This window comes from Chiloscyllium punctatum, chromosome 19 (assembly GCF_047496795.1).
Source record: "Chiloscyllium punctatum isolate Juve2018m chromosome 19, sChiPun1.3, whole genome shotgun sequence".
In the NCBI taxonomy this organism is placed as follows: domain Eukaryota; kingdom Metazoa; phylum Chordata; class Chondrichthyes; order Orectolobiformes; family Hemiscylliidae; genus Chiloscyllium; species Chiloscyllium punctatum.
In genome coordinates this window covers 52,547,720-52,558,840 of record NC_092757.1, presented here as the reverse complement: position 1 = coordinate 52,558,840, position 11,121 = coordinate 52,547,720, and positions in this window count along the sequence as shown.

Below are 11,121 nucleotides of genomic sequence, written 5' to 3'. Positions count from 1 at the left end.
ATGGTGGAATTTGAATTCAATTGAATAATCCGGAATTAAGATTCTTATGATCACCATGAACCCATTGTCAATTGTCAGAAAATGCCATCTGGTTCAGTAATGCCCTTTTGGGGAAGGAAACTGCCATCATTACCCAGTCTGGCCTATATGTGACTCCAGACCCACAGTGATGGGGCCTATTCCTAACTTCCTCTGGGATGGGTAATAAACGCTGTCTGAGCCAGTGATGCTCTCAATCATGAATTAATTTTAAAAACCCTGTTCTCCCTCTGAACTCACTGTACTCTGTGCTCTGTGTTGTCAGCTCCAACCCTGACTCTGTAAATCAACCCTTCCGACGTGGGTAATGCTGTTGCCATCAGGTTTACCAACCACATGGAGGCTGAGCGCCAGCTCTCAGATACCTCCTTCTACCACCCCTCCCAGACAATCACCCCTCCATCGAACATCAGGTTATTCTGTCCATGATGCTAATCACATCTTATCTGGGATTCTCCAGCTCCCAGTCACCCAATCCTGCACATCCCACCTCTACTTTCTTCCCGAAATCTAGAATCAGTACTCCTTGAGCAGACCCACTGTTTCTGCCTGCTTCTGCCCCAAGGAACTTATTTCTTCTTACCTCTGACTTGATGTACATCTACAATTCTTCTGATACTTTACATCAGTTTCAGAATTTCCAGTTCGCAGGCATCAGCTGCCGCCTTTTCACCACGGGCATGCAATCTCTTAACATGACCATCCTCATCAGGAAGGTCTCAGGGCTTTCTGCTTCTTCCTGAAAATTAGGCCTGAACAGTCCCCATCCTCCTCCACCTGGGTTAGTCCACCCTCACTTTGAATGTCTCCTTTAACGCCACTCACTTTCTTCAATGAAAAGGTGGCGCTATGGGGATCTACACTATTCAATGCAGAGCTGCAATAGTTAGCCTGGGACTGGGAATTGCTGCCTTTTTTTATTTCAGCAATTTACTTTGTTCATAAATATACCTTTTGATGAGCCCTGTCCCTTAGTTGAGACCTGGAGTCCTCCATCTTTTATTCAATATAACTTCCACCAATTTCCCCCCACCCTGTTAGATAAAACATGTATGATTTTGCATAAGAGTTGGACAATTAAATGTGGATTTATTTGTAATTTAATTCAACATAAAACTTGCTAATGCTGCTGAGCAACAGTTTTTAAGATGTTAGGTACCTGACAAAAACGAGTGAAAGTTGTCACAGGAATGAGTGAAAACAAGCATGCCAAGAACAAGTCAAAAGGAGAATGGATATCCCCAAAAAAACAGGGATTTGGTAAATCGAAGTCTTCTATCTATTTTAATAGGTTACCCTATCCACCATGAATTGACATACATTACACCTACACATTTCCCTTAATCCATTTTTCTTGTTACTTTCTGAAATAACTTGTTCCCTCTCTTTCAACTCCTCATTTGCAATTATTTTTGAGATCTCATTTGTATCATCTGCAGTGATGGTATTCCACTGTTGTAAGTCTGCCAGCCAGTCTGCCTAAAATTCCAGACTGCCTAGAAGTATGGGATTCATCCTTCTATTTGAAAACTACCTGTAATCCTAGTAAGGACCACTGCTGCTCGATTCTGGGACCGCTGGAAGTGCAGACCAGGCTGCTCTCCAGTGAGCAAATTCCTCCGAGATAATCCACAACATTTTCTTTTGTAGCTAAACAGCACAACATTCAGATGCCCTCCATAAATTTGGGGTGGTTCTACCTGACTGCATCTGAAGTGGGCATAGGTACATTGGAAACAGGAGTGGCCATTGGCCATTCAACTAGATCATGGCTGGTTATTTACCTCAGGCCAGGTTGCTGTTAGGTGCCCACTGCCCTTAATATTTTCAATATCTAGAAATCTATTGAAATCTGTACTCAACAATCTATATTGGTTTGGTTACCAAGTTATTAAACATTCATTCCTGGAACTTGTGCAAGGTGATGTAAATTCCTCCCCAAGCAGCAGGATCCAACTACATAACATTGGGCTGTAGACACATATGAGCCAGAGTAGAATGGGAGGCAGGTTCCGGGTGTGAAAGAATATGGGTAAATTAGTTGGATTTCCTCATAATATTCCACCTGGCTCTTGGTTCATTCAGGCCCTAATCCACAAATGGCCAGATTCAGAGAATTTAATTTCGTAAGTTGCTCACAGAGGAATTTAAACTCTGACCCCCTGGGTTGGCTGTGCAATGGCGTATCCCTTATGCTGTTGTATCAGACATAAATATCCTCCAGTGATGTAAGACATGAATAAAGGCTAAACTATGCCTTCATTGAAACCTAGTCATTTGGAACAAAGCAACAGGAGTAGGCCATTCAGCCCATTGAGTCCTCTTTGTCATTTAATATGATCTTCACTGGTGGAACACTTCAAGGCCTTTTAAACTATCACTGTACCATAGCATGGTCAGAAGTCACATGACAGGTGAAGTCTTGACCTCACCTGATGAAGGGACTACACTCCAAAAACTTGTGATTTCAAATAAGCGTGTTGGACAAGAACCTGGTATCATGTGACTTTTGACCTTGTCCGCCCCAGTCCACAACGTGCACCTCCACAAAATGTATCATAGCATGCTTCCTGATGGTATAAATGTCTATCCAATCAGGAATCAGGAATCATTTGAAGCGTGCAACAATACTGGAATCATGTTGTAACCAAATAGCTTGTATTAGGCAAGACACATATGTGTCTGAGGAAATGATGCCTGTAAACAATAGTTAGATATAATAACTGGCTGTTGGATTTTGTTAGTGGCAAATACACACTGTGCATTAGTTATTTATTTTTAAATGCTAACTTATACTGTTCTTTTGTGAAGAGTTAAGTACAGTGGTGTCTAGGAAGTCAGTTCCTGTGTGTTGTGGGTTTTTTTTATGTTCAGCGTTGAGTATTCAATGTTTGGTTGAATTCTTCTAACCCGGATTCTGCATGAGTCCAAAGCCCCATGCACTACCACAAGTGCAGAAGGAGAAAGTGAGGACTGCAGATGCTGGAGATCAGAGCTGAAAATGTGTTGCTGGAAAAGCGCAGCAGGTCAGGCAGCATCTAAGGAGCAGGAGAATCGACATTTCGGGCATCAGCCCTTCTTCAGGAAGGGCTGATGCCCGAAACATCGATTCTCCTGCTCCTTGGATGCTGCCTGACCTGCTGCGCTTTTCCAGCAACACATTTTCAGCACAAGTGCAGAAGGTTATGCAACTATGCACCTGCATCATCCAATCAAAGACCCTGTGAGAATGAGAAAGGAGCACCTGAAAACCAAACATAGTCCCTGAAAATCAGAAAGTGGCCCTTGAGAAATCTGCAAGGAGCCCTTAACAAGTCTTGGGGCTCTTGTGTATAAATGATTTGGGAGTTAACCGCATCCAAAGTTAAAAATAGTCTCTTCACGTTTAAGAGAAGCTTTGGTATTAGCTGTACCTCTCTAATCCGACACACTCTGGTCCCACAATCTCGACCGTCTGGCACCTCAGTCCTTGCAGTTTTCTGAAGAATCCACTGTGTTTTGGTTTCTGAGGGAGTGCAGCATTTTACAGAGCAGCACTGAGGCTGTCCAGGCAGCCAATCGGTGTAAAGGCAGCTCGCAGCATTTAAGAGCTTTGGGCCTGTAGCCCGTTCCTGGCATTTAACCATTGAACAGCTTGAAATGGCATCAAAGAGATCAGTGAACTGTTGAAATATAGGAGACAATTAAACATGGGCATAGTTGTTTGATAGTCCCAGGGTGGTATGATTTAGAGACCATTAGTCAGAGAAGCTGAGGTAGGCCATTTAATCAGAGAATAGAATCCCTACAGTGTGGTTGCAGGCCACTGAGCCCACACCAACCCTCTGAAGAGCATCCTACCCAGACCCAAACTCCTGCCCATACCACAGCCAATCCACCTAACATACACATCATCAGACCCTGGGAGGAAACCCACCCAGAAACAGGGAGAATGTGCAAACTCCACACAGACTGTCACCCTAGGCTGGAATTGAACCCTGGTACCTGGCACTGTGAGGCAGTAGTGTTAACCACTGAGCCACCGTGCCACCCCACTGAGTCCACACCACCATTCAGAGACCATGGCTGATCTGATAATCCTCAACTCCACGTTCCTGCTTTATCCCCACAAGTCTGATCCGTGACTGATTTTAAAATATACCTATCTCAGAAGCAGAAGAATCTTTTCTTGAATTTTATTTTTAACTGAAGGTGAGAGTAAGAAAGACACGGTAGACTGTAAGTCAATAAAGGAAGGAAGGAGCAGTGATTTTAGACAGTGCCTTCATTCAGTGATTCAGGTTTACTGAAATACTGGAGTGAACATTTCTGATATTAATTGCCTGAGCAAACATATTCCAGAAAGAACTGAGCCTGTGAATATTTGCTGCATCAGTGTAAGAACAGGTCTGGCAGTTATCGATGTTTTGTACATGGTGAAGGCAGAAGTGCAAATAATGAAGCTGCTGCCAAGAATGTTGAAGAGTTTACACAATTAGTTAGTACTGAGAAGTTATTCCCAGAGCAGGTATACAGTGTTGTCTATTCACATTGTGTGCAGAATTTTAGCAGCAGAGGCTCAACAAGTGCCAGCTGGAGTGAAGGAGCGTAAGGACAAGGGTGACTGTTTGTTGCAATGATATGGGGGTGTACAACTCATGGACATTGGCAAAAGTGTGAGCCCAAGGCCATTCAAACAGGTGAGAATATTCCCAGTTATATACTATGGCAACAAGAAAAGTTGTGAATAACCACTAAGTTAGGCCTTGAGTATTACAAGAAAAAAAACTGTATCAAAGGCAAAACCTGCTGCAGCAAGGTCAGCAGCAGCTGACTTAGAAAACGATGCTAGTTCTTGGCGATTGTTCTGCTCAGCCCAAAACTGACCCGCTTGTGAGAGACAATGTGATCGAAGTGTAAATAGCCTTAAACTGCCTTGTGATCAAATTATCTTCCACCCTAAGTCTTGGTCTGTGTTTGTGCACAGATTGCCTTCAGCTGTTAAAGCTGGGAGGTGTGTAATTGCATTTCCAAAAGAATTAACCACAATTATATGATTTGGGCGTTACCTTACAACTGGGGAAAAAAAGATGACTGTTTCCATGTCTGTGGCCAGCCTTGATGTTTGAGGACATACCTGATCTGGCTCCAGGGGACTGACTTCATTGGATTCAGATTTTCTCAAGACGAACAAATCATTCTCAAGTGGTTGGAGTTTGCCAACTGTATGTCCAGCCCTACAACTGCTTGAGAGGAAGATTTACAGGATCAAACGGACGTTGACAAAGATGTAAATCCTCTGGCTGAGGAAGAGATTGCGCAAATGGCATTGCGGGGCGCAGGTACAAGAGGAGAAGCCAGTGATGTTGAAGATGATACAATGAAGAAGTTGCAGCGAGAATCAATGCAATCAGTCGGCCACAGAGCTGACAGTTGGATTGGAACCAAGAGGGTGCATTTCAGAGCAAGAGCAACAGTACAAGAGAAATGCATCTCAGAAAGACCAAAGACATACAGGACACAACACGTTGCAAAACTGTCTGCAGAAGATAGATGCGGAGAGTGATCAAGGCGGCACGGTGGCTCAGTGGTTAGCACTGCTGCCTCACAGCACCGGGTACCCGGGTTCGATTCCCACTTCGGGTGACTGTCTGTGTGGAGTTTGCACATTCTCCTCGTGTCTGTGTGGGTTTGCTCTGGTTTCCTCCCACAATCCAAAAATGTGCAGGCCAGGTGAATTGACCAAGCTAAATTGCCCGTGGTGTTAGGTACGTTAGTCAGGGGTAAATGGGTCGTTCTTCGGAGGGTCGGGATGGACTTGTTGGGCCAAAGGGCCTGTTTCCACACTGTATGGAATCTAATCTCAAGAACGTTCCACAGGTGTCCAGCCAAGTGTGATAACTCCACAGTTGAATAGTCCATCAAGGGTCACCACCAGTCGTACACAAAAGGGGAGATGTCTTTGAATGTGCCAACACCTTCACAATAATTGAGAGAAAAGGGATGATTTAAAAACTGAGTACAGGGACAGGCAGTAAATAAATAGTTTAAAATGCACAAGCAAACCCTGACACATGACCTCCCATTGTCCACAAATGCCCTCATTTGCCCAAGGCCCAGTCCTGAGGCTGCTGATTCAGGGGCTATAAATAAAAGAGAATGGATATGTTGCTTCAGTACATGTTCACAGATATCTTTTCTGTTTAATGATGAGGCCAGCTCTGCATGTTGCTTCTTCATCCATTAGCTTTTGAGGTACGGGAGCTATTAGGAGTCAGACAATATGAAACCAACACATCTCCCACTGACTGGGAAAAATCTCCAGTAATTCTAATAATTATTACCATTCAACAGAGCAGCACTGCTAACAATCTGCAGATGCTGGAAATCTGAAACAGACACTGAGAATGCTGGAGAAACTCAGCATCTATGGAGAGAAAATGAGAGTTAACATTTTGAGACTGGTACCACGTTTCTTCAGAGTTGCCTCTCGTCCTAATCATAGCACATGATGGTCGGCCCTATCATGGCCAAATGAGTCACATCATGTCACATTACAAACAATACCCTCCTCCTAGTCCTACGTTGTGATATTTCAGATCTGCACCGATTGTCTGTGATTCATTGCCCAGTGTTTGTACCTTTTACTGGTTTGCTCTGGTGTAAGGCTACAGGAGAGCTCAAGACTGTAGCTTGGGCTGTTGGTGCCAATGCTCACCATGACACAATATATTTACAGAGGATTGTACCTTTGATAAATACCAAGGCCAGCCATAAGCACATTGCAGGTTTGAGTAGATGAAAATCCTTCTGCTACAAATCTTTACTTTGTGCATTGTCACATATGCAGCTTGCATCCATGTTTATGGCCAATTATGAATTGAGTTTTAGATTAGAATAGATTCCATACAGTGTGGAAACAGGCCATTCGGCCCAACCAGTCCACACCGACCCTCCGAAGAGTAACCCACCCAGACCCACTTCCCTCTGACTAATGCACCTGACACTATTGGCAATTTAGCATGGCCAATTCACCTAACCTGCACACCTTTGGACTGTGGGAAGAAACCGGAGTATTTGGATGAAACCCATGCAGACACGGGGAAAATGCGCAAACTCCACACAGACAGTTGCCCGAGGCTGGAATCGAACCTGGGACCCAGGTGCTGTGAGGTAGCAGTGCTAACCACTGAGCCACTGTTTATTGAAGTCAAAATGCTATTCGGTAGCTCATGATGTGTGAATTACTTGGCACCAATTGCAGAGAAACGTACAATTGTATTATTTGCTTTCAGTAGCTAGTGGGAGTGGCCTGACAGCCTCTGCAGATATTTGGGCTCCTTGTGCTGCTAAGTGAGATATTTCCCTGTCCCGCCCTAACTATGTTTTCCTTTTCTCTTTGCGTTCTTACTCAAAGTGTAGGTGTCACCCAAAGCCACTACCACGTCACTATACCTTCAGCCATTTCCAAAAATCAAATCTTTCTGTTCTCAAGACTAATGAGCAAAGAATTCATTGCCACAACCATTAGGACTTTGATGCAAAGGATGAGGCAAAACCCAGTGATGTCAATTGACAGCTCCCGTCAGGCAAATGAACTGAATCATTGGCTACCTCCATCAGCTTCAATCCACAAACCCATCCATTTGATTCTAGCCACAACCAGTGTCCCTCCAGTGAGCCAACAGCCAACTATTACCTACCCACGCAGTCAGCTCTGTTGCCATGACTAGCAATACCATTTTGATATTCACTCACTTCCAATCAGCCTGCTTAACCAGCTCCATCCTTCAAACCAGCTCTGTTTTGTTGACCAGAAACTGAACTGGACTCATCACGTAAACACTGGCTACAAGAGCAGGTCAGAGGCTAAGAATACTGTGGCAAACAACTCACCTTTTGACTCCCCAAAATCTGTCCATCATCTACAAGGCACAAGTCAAGAGTGCATTGCAATACTCCCTATTTTCCTGGATGGGTGCAGCTCCAACAACACTCAAAGAACTTTGACACTATCTAGGACAAACCAACCTGGCTGACTGCCATCCTAATCACCACTGTTAACACTCATTCCCTTCACCACCGATACACAGTGACAGCAATGTGCACCATTTACAAGATGCGCTGCTGAAACTTGCCACATATCCTCTGACAGTAACTTCCAAACCCATTTGCACAACAACCCAATCCCCTGTAAGGTCCCCTTCAAGTCACACACCATCCTGCATTGGGAAATGTCTTATATCATGTTCTGGTACTTGTACTGCATCAACATCCTGGAACTTCCTCTCTAATAGCCTTGTGGGTCACCTGACATCATATGGATTTTAGTGGGTCAAATTGGCTGCTCACCAGCACCCACTCAAATGATAGTGCAGCATAGGACAGACCTTTTGGTCTACCAAGACTGTACTGACACATGGCGCCTTCCTGAACTAAAAACATTTTGTCTCCACGTGGTTCATATCCCTCCATTCCCTGATGATCCCTGAAAAAGGCCTTATGCCTGAAATATCGACTCTCCCGCTCCTCGATGCTGCCTGACTGGCTCTGCTTTTCCAGCACCACACTCTTCAACTATGATCTAAAGCATCTGCTGTCCCTACTTTCTCCTATTCATGTATCTGTCAAGATGTTTCAAATGTTGCTATTGTATCTGCTTCTACCACCTTCTCTGGGAGCGCATTCCAGGCACTGACCACTGTCTGTGTAAAAAAAACTTGCCTTTCACATAAACCTTCCTCCTTTTACCTTAAACCTATGTCCCCATTAATTGACATGTCTACCCTTGAAAAGTGACTTTGACTATCCATTCCAACCAGGCCTATCAATTTTGTAAACTTCGATCAGCCTCCAATGTTCAAGTGGAAATAAACCAACTTTGTCCAATCTCGCCAAACATGGCTAATACCCTCCAAACCAGGCAACCTCCTTGTAAACTATTTTGTACCCTTTCCAAAGCCTTCTGATAGTGCAGTGACCAGAACTGTGCACAATATTCCAAATGTGGCCTCACTAAAGTTTTATACAGCTGCATCATGATGTGCCAATGTTTACACTCCATGCCCCTCTCAAGGCCAAATAGGGATGGACAGGAAATGCCAATGAAGTTCATGTCCCATGAATGAATTAAACATGCTCTGGGTGGCACAGTGGCTCAGTGGTTAGCATTGATGACTCACAGCACCAGGGTCCCAGGTTCGATTCCAACCTGGGGTGACTGTCTGTGTGGAGTTTGCACATTCTCCCCGTGTCTGTGTGGGTTTCCTCCGGGTGCTCCGGTTTCCTCCCACAGTCCAAAGATGTGCAGGTTAGGTGAATTGGCCATGCTGAATTGCCCGTAGTGTTAGGTGCATTAGTCAGAGGGGGAAATGGATCTGGGTGGGTTGCTCTTCGGAGGGTCGGTGTGGACTGGTTGGGCTGAAGGACCTGTTTCCACACTGTAGGGAATCTACTCTAATAAAAAAAAAATGCCTACAAAACCAAGAGGTCACAAGTTCAAATCCACACAGCCCTTGCCCTCATTGGGCAAGGCCTTGACAATTTTGGATGGCTGTGTGGCACAGAGGAATCGCCCAAACTACTCACACCCTACAGCAGCTCATGTCTTGCTCAGCAAATACCAGGAGATACTTGACAGAAAAGGTGACTGATCAGAGAGCTCAATTGGCTCCCTGTGCCAGAGGCAAATGATGTGGCAAAAACAACAGGTTAACCCAAAAACTAAAGCAAGGGAGAGGAGTTAATAAAGCATTAGTCTATCATAAGAATGCTTTAACCAATCCTTATATTATATCAGGTAATAAGTTTCTTATTTCAAAATATAGAGCTATTGCCAGAAACACTGTCAGCAGAATTCTTACAGTTGGTTAAGAGTGTATAGAATGTGCCAAATGTTGTGATCCCAAAATGTGATAATTGCTGTCAACAGGTACTGGGATCTGAGAGTGCAATTATTGCTTCCAATGTGGCAGCATATCTTAAAGAGAAGCTGTTCTGTGGCTGCAACAGAGATAGAATGAATCGTTAATTGGTCCAACCTGGAAATTTGGCAGAGGGTGGTATTTTAGATTAGATTACTGACAGCGGGGCAACAGGCCTTTCAGCCCATCTAGTCCACACCAACCCTCCGAAGAGCAACTCACCCTGACCCATTTCCCTCTGACTAATGCACCTAACACTACGGGCAATTTAGCATGGCCAATTCACCTGACCTGCACATCTTTGGACTGTGGGAGGAAACCGGAGCACCCGGAGGAAACCCACGCAGACACGGGGAGAATGTGCAAAATCGACATAGACAATCACCCAAGGATAGAATCGAACCTGAGTCCCTGGCGCTGTGAGGCGGCAGTGCTAACCACTGAGCCACTGTGCCACCCCTTAAGTAAGACATCTGACACTGCACTAAACAGTTTGATCCAGAAGAAGCAGAGGAGGAGAGACATCAGTAATGCTCAAAGGATCAGGAGACAGGACAAACATTGTGAAGGTAGTGGATCCAGACAGCCCTGAGACTCAGCCCACGCGTTAAGAGCAAAGGATCTGGGTGTAATACTGCATCTAGGTCAATAATCTCAGCGGTGGTGAAAGTTAGTGAGTTTAATTGATAAATGCCATTTCCCACAAATCTCACCAGTAACTCAACACACTGCGACATGCAGCAACACTCCACCTCTCACACACCAATAGTCACAGCAGAACTGAAGCTAATGCTACATTAGAACAACACCCCACCCTCTCACAAGACTCACCATGTCCTTTTCCAGCTGGGACTCGATAGCAGTTATTGACAGTCACATTATCAGAAGAAAACACCTTGTCAAACTCATTAACACATTTACACAAACAATACATCACACACACTGACACACTTACACACACTTACACAAACACTACATCAGATTCACTGACGCACATTCACAAACACCACATCACACTCACAGACACACTTCCACAACCACCACATCACACTCACTGATACACTTACACAAACACTACATCACACTCACTGACACACGGTTCCACAAACACCGCATCATACACACTGACACACTTACACAAATACTACATCACACTGACTGACACACTTCCACAAACACC